This window comes from Dreissena polymorpha, chromosome 10, assembly GCF_020536995.1.
Source record: "Dreissena polymorpha isolate Duluth1 chromosome 10, UMN_Dpol_1.0, whole genome shotgun sequence".
Classification (NCBI taxonomy): domain Eukaryota; kingdom Metazoa; phylum Mollusca; class Bivalvia; order Myida; family Dreissenidae; genus Dreissena; species Dreissena polymorpha.
Window position 1 is genome coordinate 51663901 of NC_068364.1, and position 19484 is coordinate 51683384.

The 19484-nt window shown below is 35.6% G+C and overlaps 1 long non-coding RNA gene across 1 annotated transcript in view; it reads left to right on the forward strand.

The window, feature by feature from the left end:
• LOC127847026 (uncharacterized) overlaps positions 1-6189 on the forward strand; it is a 99951-nt gene extending 93762 nt beyond the window's left edge. Inside the window, exons 2-5 of the long non-coding RNA XR_008033789.1 lie at positions 3454-3605; positions 4248-4292; positions 5389-5501; positions 6089-6189. This is a non-coding gene — a long non-coding RNA (uncharacterized LOC127847026). The remainder of the gene's footprint in view (positions 1-3453; positions 3606-4247; positions 4293-5388; positions 5502-6088) is intronic.
• Positions 6190-19484: the final 13295 nt, after the last annotated feature.

Here is a 19484-nt window from a genome sequence, read left to right on the forward strand (position 1 = left end):
GAGAGACTTCCTTGAAACTATCAAATACCATAAAAGCTGAAAGTGTCGTCCCTGATTAGCCTGTGCCGACTGCACAGGCTAATCTGAGACGGCACTCTACACACAAGCATGAAGCCCAGTTTTCTCAGAACGCGACACATATATATATACGGGCTCTGTTAATAAAATTGAAATCACCGCACATAAGAAGCCGGTCTCGAACAATCTACGACTGATCCATTAGACGTCACAACGCATAAATCGATCTAGGAATGGAGGGGTTAAACATGAATTAACATTTACCCATTTATGCCTAGTGAACTCTCCCATCCTTTTAAATTGGATTAATTTATTTCCAAAAAGGGATGTCTAGTATATTTATTTCTATATTTAGAATACTTCTTACAGAAATTCCTTCAAGCAAACAGCGCAGACCCTGATGAGACGCCGCATCATGCGACGTCTAATCTGGGTCTACGCTGTTTGCCAAGGCCTTTTTTCTAGACGCTAAGCATAAATGGGTTAAAGTGATAATATGCGCATCTAACATTATATGCCATGTTTATAGGTGTCTATCGCAACCGTTGTTTATTTAATTTTTTTTCAATTCATATACACTTATATTTGTTAATGCAGCATCAACATACTAAAACAATATCCAGGAAAGAGAAAAATAATGCATTTAAATATCAACCGTATTTCGTTTGACAACTGATCATGCATGTACGATGTGAATCTAAATTTAATTTTAGTGCAAACTCGTTCATACGACTCAAAAAGACACAATTTTGTTTTACGGATCATTTTAATTTCCTGCAACGATATCTATTCATACGACACACGAACACTAACTCCGATCCTAATGAAAAAGACAGTTCCGCTCGGCTTAGAGGACTGGGACAGTCAAGTACACTATCGAATATAATATATATACTTTTTATAAACAACTGGTAGCAAGATACGTTGCAGATAATTGGTCAGTTACCACATTTTAACTAACTCGTTTGGCCTGTTAATTATTTTCAGCTCAATTTAACAGTGAAAAATGCGCATAATATTACTTTAATACGATTTAAATCAGCGCACATAAGAAGCCGATCTCGAACAATCTACGGCTGATCTATGAGACGTCACAACGCGTAAGTCGATCTAGGAATAGGGATTGGCTTATGCGGTTATGCTCTATAACAAAAGTAATTGTTTAATATAATACTTACCTCTTTATAAATATTCGTTAATAAATACGATTATAATATAAGTAGTTTGAACAGTTTTGAGTAGATATTTATGTACTTGAAAGGCTTCTCAAATATTGCTTCAGTATTCTTAGAGACAGTAGATATCGGGGTGTGAGTCGTAGGTTGGCTTCGCCCACTGCCCCTGTTGTCTCGCGTATTAATTTTAATGAATTAGCGTATGTGTATATGTACTCATTTTTGGAATGTATTTTCCCGTAATGTATTAATTTATTCAGCTTGGCTACACGCGTTTTAAAGACTATCCTAGCTAATTAAGTATGTTGTTATAAAATCACGCAAAAAACACATGTTAATGTTTTGTTTGTATTGCGCCATAACAGTTCGTTGATAAGGTTAATACCGATCGGTTAAAGATTTTATACGCTGGAGGACTCATAGGAATACGAAATAGTGTTCAAACAGCATGAGGGCCATCCAACATATAATTTGCGTCCTGGTAATGATTGGTAAGAACTGATTTTCTATTTAAATAAACAATAATTACTTAAATGTTTGCGGTGGAAACATATGTAACGTTGTACTTTATGTGACTTGATTTTTTGTTACATTATATATGGAGCTTTCTTTTCGGAAAATGTTAGTAATTTAACGAGCTCAATTTCGTATTTAAGACAATCAAGATTTCTACCAGTGCTATATCAATATCAAGTGAAATTTAGAAATAAATACGCGTATATTCTGAGCAATATTTACGCAGTTGTATTCTTAACATGCTAAGATAATTATTTTATAGATTTTTTGAATAATATTATTACACATTGTTCATGTTTCTGCAAAATAAAAGGTTAATATATATCATGTTGTTTTGTTTTAATTTTAGAGAAATTAAACACTTTAAACAAGTATAGGGGGTTCGCATGTATTAATAATGGAACTACGTCATCAGTTTTATACCAACACAATATTTTAGAAAGCATGACAAGATTATCTTCGTGCATATGCAAAATAAACGAGTGTAAAAGTTAAAACGACGCCTTCGATATTTGAGAATAATACTTTTTTGGACATCGCAATTTTGTGAAGAATAGCGTCGAATATAAACTCGTACGCTCAAAGAGGTGGTCGCATTTATTAACAGAAGATTTGATAGGCAATTAAAGGGGCTTGTTTAAAGATAAAGAAAATGTTAAAAATATAGTTCCATTTATCATGGATAATCAGCAATTTGAATCGATACGATAATACATATTTTATAAACGCTTGTCATAGATGATAAGGAAATATTTCTTGTATATCGCTTGCACTACAGAAATAATGTATACATTCTGAATGTACAGAGGTATCATATTCTACATTGCCCCCAAATGCCCAGATGTTTTGTTATAGATATTAAACCTGTTGTCTTCTTTTTTGTTAAATTGATTAAGATTCTTCCAAATATTATAACTTTTACTAATAAGTGGATCTGATTACAATTGGCATAAAAGACTTATTAAGTATTTTTGTGTGACATTTTAAGCAGGGCCAGGTATCGCGGCAGTCTGTTCAACTTTTAAAATCACTAAAACTATTTTGGATTTCAGTACGTTTTACTATAATATTCGATTAATTTCTGTTTAAAAGAAATATATAAACGAGTGTTGTATTATAACAAAAATTCATAGGAAAAAATAATTATGAGTACATTCAACGAAACCGAAACATGTCAGTCACTTTTTCTATTAATTGTCTGTAAAGTTTCCAATTGAATAGGCATACATTGGGTAAATTTAAATAACATAGAGCTGCCAAAGGTTATATTTACTATTTAAATTTTCAAAGTTGTACTTTTTTCTTACAAGAGCTTGAAATCATTTGATCCAGTTTATGGTACCAATTTGTTGACATAGACTGAATAAATCATTGAGCTCAGATTATGGTATTGGTGTTCTTTATTGTGTCCATATAATGTGGCAAAAGTGAACAACAGCAATACCATAATCACGATTGCATAAGACACGTTGACAAGAAAGGGCTGTTTCATTTTTGTTTAAAATAAAAGAATACAAATGTATAATAGCGCTATTTTACCTTTCTGGTGTCTATTGTCCAACCAGCATAAGTAAAGACCAATCATTTACATGCAAAAGAAAGTTGCAATGCCTCTTTAAAAAAAGTTAAGCTCATAGAAAGAACACCCCATATAATGTTACGGCAAATGAAACATATTTCCAGATTACAATATGTTAAATTATTTTCCATTGAAAGCGATTGAAAGCGATGTTACTAATTTCAGGAGCGCGGTTTTTACTCGGTCAGTACACTGCCGCATATGAAACAGCAATACGCAGCAACACTGTGCTTGATGCAGGTTACGATCCTATTTCCCGTCCCAATGCTACCACAGAGGTCAAAGTCGGCATCGGCATCCTAGGTATCGATCAACTGGTATGAATACTACGCTAATTTACCATATTAAACACTCAACTTTTTTCTCTCGCCGCTTCCAATAAGTCAATGCCGTCATCGGCAAACTTGGCATCGATTCACAGTACACTCTAAGTAACACGATTCATGTTCACGTAAATACAAACGTTTTAATAGGTTCAGGCTCACATATTATGTTTTTTACCGTAACAAATTCCACACTGTACTACAGTCTGAGTTAGACGTAATTTGTACAGAACTCGGCATATCTAGTATACGGCATCGCATATTAAAATATTGTTGCACTAAAAAGTTCGGCGTGATCAATATTGGATAACGTCTTGAAGGCTCCCTGTGAAAACATGAGAATCTTTTCCACAATATTGCAATACTCTTCTCAATTATGTTGTTGCGGTTCTGTGCCATGGGGAAAGCTGGAGTAGCAGCAGGAACACAAAATAAGGATGGGGAACACACTTTCAACCGGGAGCGAAAACTGAACCCGGTTGCTTAGCATCAACCAATGCGCTCACCGAAGGAGTCACTGACCTTATCATAAACAATTCAAAGATTCATGTAGCCGCCAAAGTTACGGCGGTCTATTTAATGTTAATTTTAACGCACCTGCACGTGCTGATTGATGCCTAATAATGTGGTTTTCAGGATCTTCTTAACCAGATGTTCACAGTTGCTGGTTGGATGGAGCTGGTAAGAATTCAACTTGCAACATCGAACTGTAACCAATACATGAAATCAACCAGAAAATAAAAACAAAGCGCATTGCATTCATGTTTTTTTTAAGACTGTACGTCCAAGAATTTGAAGTAAATCGCTATATATAAATAAATAGTTTTACTTTTTTTTGTCGAACAGCGCGACATTAACTTGTGTTTTAAATGACGTCGTTTCACGAATTGAAAGCAACGTCGTGAAGATTCACGTAATACAATTACCAATATTTTTCAGTTGTAAACAGTACGTAGTACGGTCCTGAAATACCTGACACATGAGCCGATTTTTTCAATACAATGCAGCGTTTTCATGACAATGCAAACAGTTGTAAAACTATACGAATATGTGCGAGTATTCACATTTAATTAGGAACCAACATTTTTTTACAGAATGCTGTCCTGTGGTTTATACAGAAGTATCAGTGAATTAAAACTGATAATTCACTTTTTCAAACAAAGAAAAATAACAGTGAAATTATCGATAATTTTACTGGTTTAATGTGAAATGACGTCATTTCCAGCAACATTGTTTCAACTTTTAAAATGTAAATAAACGGCGCAAGAGACAAAATCAAAAATAAAATATGTTGGATTCGGTTTTATTTCGATTTTAATTCACTCCTTATCATATAATAAAAAATAGTTTCACTTGTGGCGAAACTATTTTTGTCCTTTTTTTAGCACGATTACTTGTGAATTAAATTCTATATTCCGCCGGAGCCAACAAATATTCTCTATATCATCGGTGCTTAAAGCAGCATTCCATTTATATTTTACATTATCGCCCAACATTACAAATGAAACATTCAAAGATATCAACGAAAACAACGATATTATTCTTTTGAATTCAGTGAAAAAACAGAACGTTGGGCCTCTATGTATTGATTATTAATCTGCATGCTACACATGGCGATTTCAAATCCTGTTAGTAAGTGGTAAATCGATAAATATCATAATGGGTTTGATAATTGAAAATGGAATGCATTTCAGAGATCACAAACGTATCACAAATGTGTTAGTTATTTTTAATGATTGGAGTTGAATCCAAACGAGAGTTGTTCGTTTACCTTCAGAAATGGAGGGACGAGAGACTGAAATGGACCCCGGCAGCAGCGAATGGAAACATAAAGATTGTCTTCTCAACGAGCGACATTATATGGAAACAGGAATTAGTCATAGACAATGCGTAAGTTGAATACAATGTACTAAGGTAGCGATTCAAAAGCATTGTTGTTGATGATGATGATGATGATGAGGAGGAGGAGGAGGATGATGATGATGATGACGATGATGACGATGATGATGATGGTGACGATGTTGACGATGATGATGATGATGATGATGATGATGATGATGATGATGATGATGATGATGATGATGATGATGATGATGATGATGATGATGATGATGATGATGATGATGATGATGATGATGATGGTGATGATGATGATGATGATGATGATGATGATGGTGATGATGATGGTGATGATGATTATAATGTTGTTGTTGATGATAATGATGGTGATGATGATGATGATGATGATGATAAATATGATGATGATGATGATGATGATGATGATGATGATGATGATGATGATGATGATGATGATGATGATGATGATGATGATGATGATGATGATGATGATTAAGATGATGATTAAGAAGATGATGATTAACATGATGAAGAAGGTGATGATGATGAAAATGATGATGGTGATGTTGATGATGATTATTGATTATGATGATGATGAATCTTCCTTTTGTCGTCCCCAGGTTAGAGGACCTAGGCTTGATAACGGCAGACAATCTCAACCTTAGATATGATTTTGAAGGAGATGTGGAGTGGGAACCACCTGTACTTTTCAACGTCCATTGTCAGGTGAGTTTTGAGTGGTGTACAGTGGAATGTTAGTTTATGTGTCGGAATTGTTTGTCGTAATTTCAGTTTTGTGTCGCCGTTGTCGAATATCAGGTCAGTTGTATGTTGGCATTGTCGAGTGTTAGATAAGTAATATGTGGCACATTTAGTATTGATCTCTATGGCTGTTGGTCCTCGACAAGTAACGATTGCGTTATGTCCGGGAGAGGTAGTACTTTCATCACTATGGCTTCTAGGTTGCGGTGACGTTCATAAGCTAAGATCGAAGCGTTTCTTTCCAATGATACGGATTCTTCGGTTATTGTTCTTCTTCGGTTGTTGGATCTAGGACAAGAAGCGATTGCGTAGTTTTCTATGGAGATTGTAGCGCCGTTAAATGTCGCATCGCCGTTATATGTCGCAGGCTACGAGATTTGTCGCAACGTTGACGATAAATGTCGCAAGGACCGATATATGTCGCAAATCCTACTGACGATATATGTCGCAACTTCAATGATAAATGTCGCAAAAATTTCAACTGCCGATATATGTCGCAACATTAACGACAAATGTCGCACACCGTTGTAAGTCATGTTAAAAATGAAATGGTGAAGTAAAAATGACTAAAACTTAAAGGTTAGATCTAGATTACCCGACGGGGCTCTTTAAGTCGATTTCCACCAGAATGCTCAGTTTTTAGTAAGTATTGTCCGAAATGGTCAGTTGTGGTCAGTATTGTCCATGAATGTCAGCTGCGGTGAAGATCGACCGAAGCGTTCATATTTATTCATTTTCGACCAAAAACGTTAAGTTTTATTCAATATGAAAAAAATCCTTGTTTTGAATTTATCGGAAATCGGAAAAACAAGGTACCCGTAAGTTTTCTTTGGGTTTGAGGCCGTTTCGACAAGTTTGGTTATATAAGTTCAGTCTTACAGGAACCGTCTGGGTAAAACAAAGTGTGATTCCCTCGGTTTATCTGCTGGAGACTGACAACTTTGCCATCTTTGAATAAGCGATAAAAGACGAATATTCTTGGGTAGAATCGTCAATCGCACCGGTATCTGCTCAGCTCTTTGGCTCATTGTGGGGCCGGCAAAGGACAATGCCTTTCTATGAAAATTGTCAGGAAATAGCGGTTCTCTTCTGAAACGGTTGGTCGTGCGGGTGCAGCTGCGTAATGCATTAGATACTAAACCCATAATCAAATTATCGCCGATTACAGATAACTTTACTGTGTGAACGGCTTTACACCCAACGTCAGTAATCAGTCTCAAATGACAAGGACTCCGTGTCGGTCGTAATTACCAGTAAACTGAACAAGCTGTACGATTTTCCAACCTAAATATGAAGAAAGGCTTGCACTAAGGTCTGTGTCAATTCAATATTTTTGTACGGCGATAAGATAAGTTCAGTAGCTGACAAAAGTCTCTTTAACGACACATACATTGCTGTTGTCATTGACAATAATAAGATACAAATGACAATTCTTCATAGAAATCGGAATATATTTATGGCATTTATTGAATATGTTAATTTCACCAGATTATATTCAAATCTTCATAGTTGTCAAACAAATATTTCGTTTTTGTGCTCCGCTGAACGTTTTCGGATCTTTGCAAGGGCGGTTCAAGAAGGGCGGAAGCGGCGTGCGCCCCGCTCCCCCTTAAATCAGCCAAGATTTTTAAAAATTAAAATGTGCATATTTGGGCCTTGAAATCGAATGCCAAAGGTTGCTTAACCAAAAAAAAAATGCCTTCGGCGATGGAATTAGATAGCACAAACTACTATCAAACGTTTTAGGGTGAACAATTTTTCATTAAAGTATCCGCCCTATGTGAAACTTGACCTACGCCCCTCCCCGTATTCGAAAAACCTGGATCCGCACCTGCTTTGATATCACAAAAATGATGTCACAAATTAACAGGTGTTCAGATGACAGCCACAGTACGAAAGTCTTATTGCTAACAATCATTTTAACAGACAAATCAATTAACTTAAATAAATGGCAGCAAAATGAGATCGTCCATCTGGTTGACATTTAGTTTAGACATGTTTCTACTAGATGCAAACACGATTCGCGATTATAAAATTTAATTGGATGAAGTATTCTTATCCAACAGTTGAATTATCTGGGATTTCATTTTGGCACGCTTACTAGAGAAAGAACCATGAAGACAGCGATGCTGATTTTTAGGTAATTATTGTTTATGTTTGATTTTAGTTGGGCATGAATATACCACGATTGCTCCTGTGATTAAACCATGGTAACTATAACATACCTTTATATACCTTGATTTCTTAATAAGCTTTGCAAAGTCATATACATAAAGTAAATGTGATTTGCATGAAATTTGTTGGTGCATTTTGACTTTTTTAATGTTAAAAAAGATTTTTTAATTTTGAATGGCGATTATGAAAAAACATGACGCTTACAATTACTTGTTGTTGTCGGAGGCGAACATTAAATTCCTTCAAAACGTAGAACACGGGTGCAATATTATTGGTTGTTCATTTTCTTGTATCATAAAGACTTTGCCAATAGTCTTTTAACGAAATATTCAAATTGGTACATAAATACTGTTTATTTACTAAATGGTTTAACTATTATTATAAAATGCATTTAACATGAAAAGTATATGTATAAGAAAAACGTATTATTGTCGCAACTAGTATTTTCCTTAAAGCATCGAGACCAGGACCGATTTTATTATTATCTATTTCCTATTTGGATTCAACATACTTTAATAAAATTTATATGCAAAAATTAGAAATCTTAAATTCAGAAAAGGAACGTCTTTGCATCGCCTGCCTTCTCCACGGTGAAATATTACTTTTCTATGGCGAAATATATTTTAATTAATGAATGCATATATTGTAATTATTCAATTTTCTAGCGGAAATTTTGCAAAATCTATGACGTCAAATCAAAAGCCGTCGACGTCGCCAATTAACGTATCGCGAGCGTCAAAGGGCGACAACTCTAAATGAATTTGTCGGAGCAGAAGTATAATGCTGCCACCGGACTGAATACTTCGAGTTTTTTCATTGGCTAATTTAATGAAGCCCACGTGCACGACGGTTACATTACATTCACCTCTGTGTTGGGCTCAGAACGGACTATTGTTATGAAAGCGTCTCATTTATGTCATGATCATTCCAAGCGTTCATCATTGAGGTTACAGAATACTAAACAATCTCTTGCACGACGGTTACATTGCATTCACTGCATTAAAGAAAACCGTCTCATACCATGATATCTTTTATCAGTCTTAATTCATTATTATAAAATTGATATGTTTTTTTATGTTAAGAAACCAACATACATACACACGTCGAAGCAATTCCTAACGTCACTCAAAAAAAATATGTTCAATTGTTTACATTTGTGAAGTGCGTGGAATGATTCCATCTGCGTAAATGGGCAATAAATTAGTTCCAAATAGTTGCATTAAAACTCGCAAGTTTTTGCACGATTTATCGTACATTTAAAAGTCATATTTCTTAATGTAATGCATGCGATCTTAAATATCCAATCAAATATACGTTGGATGCGTTTGTTCGGTTTTATCTATTTTATAGACAAAATGGAGAGCTGAGCCTTTCGCAGAGTTGTATGTGAGAGCAAGGAACGACAACTCTGCGTGGAGATTGGCCCACGTGCCGTCGCAATTCGTTATCACGCGCTCTGTATTAAATAAGCCAATGGAAACAATCGATAGTATTCACCCCGGAGGCAGATTTTGACTTCTGCTCCGACAAAATCATAAGAGTATTCGCCCTTTAACTCAGTGCGCGTGTCTCGCGATACATTAATTTAAACAATACTGTAAAATGTTGAGATAAGGGGGTACGAGGGTCAGCCCCAAAGCATCTAGAGTGTTTCAATCATTATCAAATTACTTGACGAATTTACTTGACACTTTGTCCATCCATCGTATTACCAAATGCTTATTACATGCGCGATCGCATGGGGAAAATACTTTTCGCTTGCTATGGAATCAGGGAACGCACAATTAAGGTCTCATATAATCGGCCGGTGCAGGTCAGGGGAAATGACGTCGTAACCATAACGTTTTAATTGGAATAATGTCAGCAGTGTACTTTTATGTCAAGTTTGGTAAAAAGTGAGCTCTATTGCTTGTTGATCAAGGTCTTATAATAAAGATTCAAATTCCCGTATTGTGCGATTTTTCGAAAAAAAGTATTCTAAAAATATAACAACAGTTTAACGTTGATAAAACATAATTATTAGTTAAAGCAATAAGATAATAGAACCGTTAACAGAGTTTTAGTTTATTGCTGTTAACTAACATAATAGTAATGCTTTATTTCAGGTTGATATGTTTGCTGTTGCAGATTATGATGGCGCTAGCAAAGGGCTGGAAGACGTGCGGGCTAATGTCCGATACAGAGTATAGGATCATGTTCGAAGCGGTATCGGAAGGGACCTATCATGTACCGGTTGCAGAAAGGACACCCTTAGAACGATCTATACTGCGAAGATTTCACAGAAACAAAGAGTTTTATTCGATTGAAAAAAATCGACTGTACTATAAGGGAAAAGAACTTTTGTGTGAATCAAAATGCAGCAAAGTTATAACTCATAATTACCATAAAAGTAAAGGCATTGGTGTGAAAACGAAGATATACTGGAGTTTCAGAGGCAAAGATAAAGCAAGTTATTTCTTAACTGCCGGATTATCAGAAGGGAAATGCAAAGTTTTCGAACAATGCCTCTCTAAAGCATGTGTGCAGCAGTTCTGTGCACGATATACTTCAAATTGATCTCGTCGATATGCAGAGACATGCAGTTATATACAATAAAGAAAAGTGTAAATTCATTCTAAGCGTAATGGATATATTTAGTCGGTTTGTGCGGTTACGAGCTATACCTAGCAAATCAGCCGATGTAATCACTAAACATTTGAGTCGCATATTTGCAGAATTTGGTAAACCAAAAATAATGCAGCATGATAGAGGACGTGAATTCGATGGGGAAGTAAAACGGTTGTTGAAAGTTCTCAATATAAAGAATATCAAAAGTCGCCCTTATCACCCTCAAAGTCAGGGTAAAGTTGAAAGGATGCATAAAAACATTGAAGCAAAAGATTGCATACGATTTGACGCATGCGAATAGCTTTGGTATAAACTGGGCAAAACAGCTACCAGAGTATCAACGTATACTTAACAATGACCCAAAAGAATGTCTAGCATGGAAGTCACCGCATGAAGTTTACAATGGAAGGGATCCTTATAATGACAATTCAAAGCTATATCGCAAACTGCTAATAAACAAACTAAGAGATGCCGCAAAAGTCGCAACACTACAGTGTAATAGGCGAAACGACAGAGCTCAAGAGAAGGCAAACAAAACACCGATTTATAATATTGGAGACTCAGTGCTGTTACGCTATAAGAAAAAAGGTTTATTAAATAGGAGAATATGGGCAGTAGATGGGATGATACAGAAGCGATCTATGAAAACAAACATGCACAAAATTAAATATCGTGTCCCCGAATCTGCTTGAGCAGGACAATCTACCCGTTCGGAAGAAAAATGGTACCACGTTAGCAACCTCGCACAATATACGTGTACATCAACTGGTGCATCCAACAAGAAACGGTTACATCGAAAACAGTATTGCATAGCTACAACAAAATCGTCTCTGCTTGAAAACTTGAGATCGGAATTCAGATTGCCCGTCGTAATGGATCCTATTGGGAACGGAAACTGTCAGTTTGGAGCTGTTTCATATCACCTACGCCAGAATGGAATACATAGGTCGGAAGAAACGCTTAGACACGACGTAGAAACTTTTTTGAGGCAAACACCCGTACTTGGTAATAGGATTTGTGGAGCAAACTGGTGGAACTCAATACTTGAGCAACCACGAAATTATTTGTCGCGGATGTCTACAGAATATGAATACGGTGACCAAATAACATTGCACGCGATGTCGCAGCTGTATAATATGAAGATTTTAATAGTGTCGACCAGGAATAGTGCCACTATATTGATAAGTCCGGATGGGAGTTCATGTCTGTCAAGCAGTTACCCTCTAATAATACTTGGACATTACCCAGAGGGCGCCGGTGAGCATTGCGTTGCCCTTGGTTATAATAGACATGTATTAGAAAGAATTGTAGACACATCAGCACAAGTAACGTGGGAAACTGATCCACCTACGAGCGATGATGACCTGAACGTCGGCGGTGATGACCTGAGCGATGGCGGTGATGAACTGAGCGCTGGCGGTGATGACCTGAGCGCTGGCGGTGATGACCTTAACACTGGCGGTGATAACCTGAGCGCTGGCGGTGATGACATACAATATTCAATACAATTTTATCGTAATTTGTGTTGCTGTAATAATGTTACAGTTTTATTATATCTTACAACATTTGGCCAATCTTGATAACAGCAGTCCATTTAGCACAGGGAAATCAACAACTGGCTACTCGAGCCAAGAATTATAAGAATTGATTGGGTCAATATTGACCACAACTGACCATTTCGGACAATACTGACCGCAACTGACCATTTCGGACAATACTAACTAAAAACTGACCATCCTAGTGGAAGTCGGCTCAAAGAACCTCGTCGGGTAATCTAAATCTTACCTTAAAGTTTTAGTCATTTTACTTCAAGTTTTCGTTTTTAACATGACTTACAAAGGTGTGCGACATTTATCGTTAATGTTGCGACATATATCGGCAGTTGAAATTTTTGCGACATTTATCGTTACAGTTGCGACATATATCGTCAGTAGGATTTGCGACGTATATCGTTCCTTGCGACATTTATCGTCAACGTTGCGACAAATCTCGTAGCCTGCGACATATAACGTCGATGCGACATTTAACGGCGCTACACACCGCCAATCGTTCACGTTTAAGATTAGTCCAAGAAACAGGAGATGAATTCCTTTAAAATTTTCAACCTGCCTGAAAATGTTTTTTTCAGGATCTTAATGTTTTCACCAGTCATTTATATATAATTGAAACGCCGCATCCTATGGTCAAACTCCGAAAACAATTGCAGCATTTTAAGTACACACATATAATCTGTTTGATAAGACATCCGTCATAAAATAAATATCAAAATCACGATAAATAAGAGCCTATATACATATTAAATGTGGCTAATGGAAACATGATTCAAACCACAGGCCGCCATTTTTAGGAATATAAAAGCAATCTCGACGCAGGGCTTAATTAAAGAAAACACGTGCCATGTAAATGTAAAAGTGCCGTTGACAAGAACATTTTGTCAATATCAACACGGTTTATCATGTGATCTTGATAATGTCAAACATCACAATTTGAAATATTTTACGTCTGAATTAGTCAACCTTTCGATATGTCTGCCTGTTAAGCTGCTACAGAATTATCTAATATCGACCGCACACAATTAGATTCTGCATTGAGCAAATTGAGACGCGTTCTGATAAAACTGGGCTTAATACATGTGCGTAAAGTGTCGTCCCAGATTAGCCCATGCAGTCCTCACAGGCTAATCAGGGACGACACTTTCCGCTTTAATGATATTTTTCGTTTAAATGAAGTCTCTTCTTAGCAAAAAAAATATCCAATTTAGGCGGAAAGTGTTGTCCCTGATTAGCCTGTGCGGACTGCACAGGCTAATCTGGGACGACACTTCACGAACATGAATTATGCCCAGTTTTCCAAGAACGAGGCTAAATTGAACTCAGCAACATCGTTTTTGATATGGGGTTATAGCTGTTTTTTCAGTATGCAATTTAGCAACAATAAAACATCTTTGGTTTCGAGTATATGCCATACATAATTTTATACTGAATTAACTTCCGAATGTTTCCGCATAATATCATGCTTATTTACTCACATTAAAAAACATAAACACTATCTCTTTGTATATGCACTATCTATTTGTATATGCACTATATATTTGTATATACACTATCTATTTGTGTATACACTATATATTTGTATATACACTATCTATTTGTATATACACTATCTATTTGTATATACACTATCTATTTGTATATACACTATCTATTTGTATATACACTATATATTTGTATATACACTATCTATTTGTATATACACTATCTATTTGTATATACACTATCTATTTGTATATACACTATCTATTTGTATATACACTATCTATTTGTATATACACTATCTATTTGTATATACACTATCTATTTGTATATACACTATCTATTTGTATATACACAATCTATTTGTAAATACACTATCTATTTGTATATACACTATCCATTTGTGTATACACTATCTATTTGTATATACACTATCTATTTGTATATACACTATCTATTTGTATATACACTATCTATTTGTATATACATTATATATTTGTATATACACTATCTATTTGTATTTACACTATCTATTTGTATTTCATGATCATATGTTACATTAAATCATACAGTTGATTTAAGTCTAAAATTTTACTCATTTAAATCACTTTTTATTATATTCAAGCATGATATCCTCTCTTCAAAACATTGTTCCTCTGATAAATTTGACATTTAATGTCGAACTAATAAACAAACCTGATCAATGGATATTATTTTGTATGGTGTTAACAAAAAACAAACACGATTAATTTGTAATTGCATATTTAATACGACATATGAACAATAAATGGCATGTGCACATTGTTTGAATTTAGGGTAGGATTTAATAGAGACACTCACTATCCCTAATTGGGAGGGAAGGCTAGATTTGCTTAAGAGTCCGATTTACGGGCCAAATCTTTTTTGGTACCCTTTGAACGAAATGTTTTAACAATGTACGTAATGCCGGTATGTTGTCCTACACTGCGAGACAAGTGTCCTCAAACACATGTACGCGTCTTGAACTTGCAAGTTGGTTCATGTGATTCACATTTATAATCAACGTATACTTATATGATTTTATGAACTTATGTGTATGATACTAAAGACTTTTTATATGCATCATGATCTCATGATGGAATAAAATAAATTATAAGCGTCACAAAACGGTCTAAACAGTATAGAAAAGTCGTAATTTCCACACCAGGATATTCGCTTTTAGCTCTAATTTATCTAATGTATCGTCTCTGGAAGCATTAATTAACCATCGTATTCTGTAGCACTATAACAAAAACATTACATATTAGAAATTATAAAAAATATCACAATCAGAATCGTATTAAAATAATTTGTAATAAAAAACGAGCTCTTTATTTGTAAAGACTCCTCTATGACCTCGACAGAAACATTGAACGCGTCCGTGTCAACAACGGTTCCATCTAGCAGCGCGGAAACTACAGTGATTGCCCAGCAGCCGATTGCAGTCACCGGTTCACCATCTTCACTCTCAATCTCAACATTTTCACTATCAAATGCCTCGTCTCCAATCTCCACTGCAATATCTTTCATTAGTCAGTTCCACATCATCATTCTCCAGTTCTACATCTGAATTCACCAGACGTCCACGCCCATCTGGAGTCTCAAGAAACCCGCCTGGTGTCTCCAGAACCACACGTACAACAAACCCACTGATTACCACGACATTTTGGGATGGGGATGTTGTGACGAGAATCATAACACCAAACGATCTACCTTGTGGTATTCTAGATGAAGTATTCGACTTAAACTTTGATTTAAAATACACCCAAAATGAGATCGCAGGCGTCATATGCAAATGCCATGGGATGTGTACTGCTCTTGTCTTAGATGATGAACTCCGTGCTGAATTGCAGAAAAACCGATACAACCCTTTTGAAGCAGATAACTGGCACGAAAAGAACATTTTTATAGCCGTAGTTTCTGTGTATTCTTTGGTGTTCCTCATTGGTTGCACTGGTGAGTGTGTTTCGAGTGAGCAATATATAATCAAAAAGCTTAGCTTAAGGGACAAAACATTAACGAAAATTGTTTCTAACTACATGTTGTAAATTTAATTGCTACACTTATGTAACAGAAATAAATGGGCCGTTTTCTGTGAAAATGTGGTTTACTACATTTGAGGTAACTGTCGTCTCAGATTAGCCTGTGCAGTATGCTCAAGCTTATCAGGGACGACACTTTCCGCTTTAATGATATTTTTCAATTAAAGAAAGTCTCTTCTTTGCAATTATGAAGTTTAGGCGGAAAGTGTCGTCCCTTATTAGCCTGTGCGGACTGCACAGGCTAATCTGGACGACGCTTTACGCATATGCATTAAACCCATTTTCACAGAGCGCGGCTCAAATATATGACACCTTTTTATATTTGTTATTCAAGTATTCATCAAAGTACTCGGGACTTACGTTCTTAGTATAACGATCTCTTGTTCGCGGGCTATAATATTAGTAAACTGCACTTACATTAAGTAAAAAGCGCTGTAAGTTGCAAATGACAAGCACTATGATGGAAATGTTTATTTATATATTTCTTCATTTGTGTTTTTCCTCACTAGGAAACCTGATATCTATTTACGGTTTGCACAGTGAGTGAAGCACAAGACGCCGACATTCGCTTTCATCATCAGTCTCTCGTGTTGCGACCTAATCCTGCTCCTAGTTTGCATGCCGATTAGAGTGAGTGGGCTTGCTACTATGCAATTAGATCTCAGTGTACGAAATAGTCGGATATATACCCTCTAAATAGAAGTCCGCACAGGCTAATAAGCGACGACCCTTTCCGCTTGTATTATTTTTGTTCGTTTAAAGAAAGTCTCGTTTTAGCAAAAATCAAGTTTAGGAGAAAAGTTTCGTCCCTGATTGGCCTGCGCGGACTACACAAGTTAATCTGGGGGGGGGGGGGGCACTTTACGCTCATGCATTAAACCCCCCTTTTTACAGAGCTCATATATTATTTCGGTCGATGCATTCGTGAAGAGCAAGAACAAGCATAAACTATTCAAAGATGTTTCACTACAAGTCATTGTTTAGCGTTTCGAAAACAAATGTCCTGTTCATATTTAGATTACGAGACTGGTACTTATTTACAAATAATCTTAGACTGTAATACTTGGATTTTGTTAATTTGATTGGATAAACCACTTCTTACAAACCAGCGTGTCTCATAATACAATTTAGTATATCAATTTAATGTAACGTTACGTAACACGGATAATATAAGGAAAGTGCTATCATGCTTCAATTGTGTCTTGTTCTGAGAAAAGTGGGCACAATGCATGTGCGTAAAGTGTCGTTTCAGATTAGCCTGTGCAATCCGCACAGGCTAATCAGGGACGACACTTTCCGCCTTAACTTTATTTTCGGTAAGGAGGGACTTCCTTGAAACTAAAAATACCATTAAAGCGGAAAGTGTCGTCCCTGATTAGCCTGTGCGCACTGCACAGACTAATCTGGGACGACACTTTACGCACATGCATTAAGCCCAATTTTCACAGAACAAGACACAATAAGTTAAAGCGAGACGGCACGATTTTGTCAAATATTTATGAATGTATATAAAATGTGTAAAAAAAACTTATAATACATATATTTATATATAAATTAACATAAAGGTAAACAAAAACATGTGTCAAAAAATGCGAAATAAGCCAGATATTTAATTCTGAAATCGAAAATGTCTGTACATTTGAATTCGCTAGCATGTATTTCATGCATGTATGATGTGAATCTAAATTTAGTTTTACGTATCATTTTAATTTCCTGCAACAATATCTATTAATACGACACACGAACGCCTACTCCAATCCTAATTAAAAGACGAATGCTTCGATTAATGTAGGAAAATATGTACGAAATATCTTCTCCACAATCGGCTCTGGGCGCTAATTTGTCTTTAATGCATTTTATGATATGCGTCTTAAATGTATAATTTGCCTATTTTGTGTATCTGTAACATATTTTATCAATTTATTACAATTTAACACATATAATAATTGTGCAGTCCCGCTTTAACATATTATTAAATAATAGATTAATATATTATATATTAAATGATTAATACTTATTTATCAAAGTAAACAGGAGTTATTTCATAATTATTTGCAGGTAGCTGAGCATTTCAGAGATTTAACTCTGTTCATAGAGGCAACATGCAAGCTGTCATACTACGTACGTGACTTAATTAGGGTCTGCGCTGTTCTTACCCTTACGTCAATCAGTTTTGAAAGGCAAGTTGCAATACTGTATTTTATATTCTTTATACGTGATATTGTTGTATGATATTCGTTCAAATGAAGTTGGAACGTGAACTGAAGTCATGTTAAATTAACTACTTAACGGTTTTATCACGAGGATAACATAAATAGTATTTTTCCTAATAAAGCAAAGGATAAAAAAAGATTTGAAATCCTTGTCATTGTATACCATCGTCTATTAAATTCGTCCATGCAATATGTTAGTAAGCTCACGAGTTTGCTTGGTAAAAAAATCAAGAACTTATTTATTTAGCTTATGATAAGAAATTACAGCTTATATCGGATCCCATATTATCGGCAATGGCCCACGCAGTTATGAATTTAACCCATTTATGCCTAGCGTCTAGAAAAAAGGCCTTGGTAAACAGCGTAGAACCAGATCAGACGCCGCATGATGCGGCGTCTCATGTGGGTCTGCGCTGTTTGCTTAAAGAAATTTCTGTAAGAAATATTCTAAATATAGAAATAAATATACTAGACATCCCTAATTTTGGAAATAAATTTTTCTAATTTAGAAGGTTGGGAGAGTCTACTAGGCATTATAGGGAAGTATGATACTGTGTGTGTCAAGTAGTGTTGGCTATTGATAACTACGACGTCTCGAGGAATAAATTACTTAAAGCATTATTTTCATTTCTGCTCGCTATTTTAATATTAATTTAATACAGAGTTGTTTCTGTGTGTGTTATAAGCATATATTGGAGATTTTAACTGCACTAGTATTGAACATTTCAAACCTTGATTGTTAGAAGATACACGAATTGTTATACACGTGCTATAAAATAAAATATTCGAACCCCATTTAATGTAAATGGGCATCTTACAAGTACTGAAAACTGAATAACAAATATCGCTTTAACATGTTATGAAGTACAAATTGCATCACGTGCCCGTTTAAATACTTTCATTTTGTCAAAGCCCTATTACTAAATAAACTATGAAACTAATGGATCGATTTTCCATATAGAGATTAGAGGCCTTATTTGAAATTAATTCGGGGCATAGCCTCTAACGCACAAGCAGAATCAAAGCGCTGAAGGCACTGAAGATGTTCGCTATTGCATAATTTAACACGCAATTCATTTTTCCAAATCAATCGCAAGTTTGAAATGAACACGCGCCATTCAACTTTATAAAGTGTGTGTCATAGCGCACGGGTCGAGTTTTGTGTAC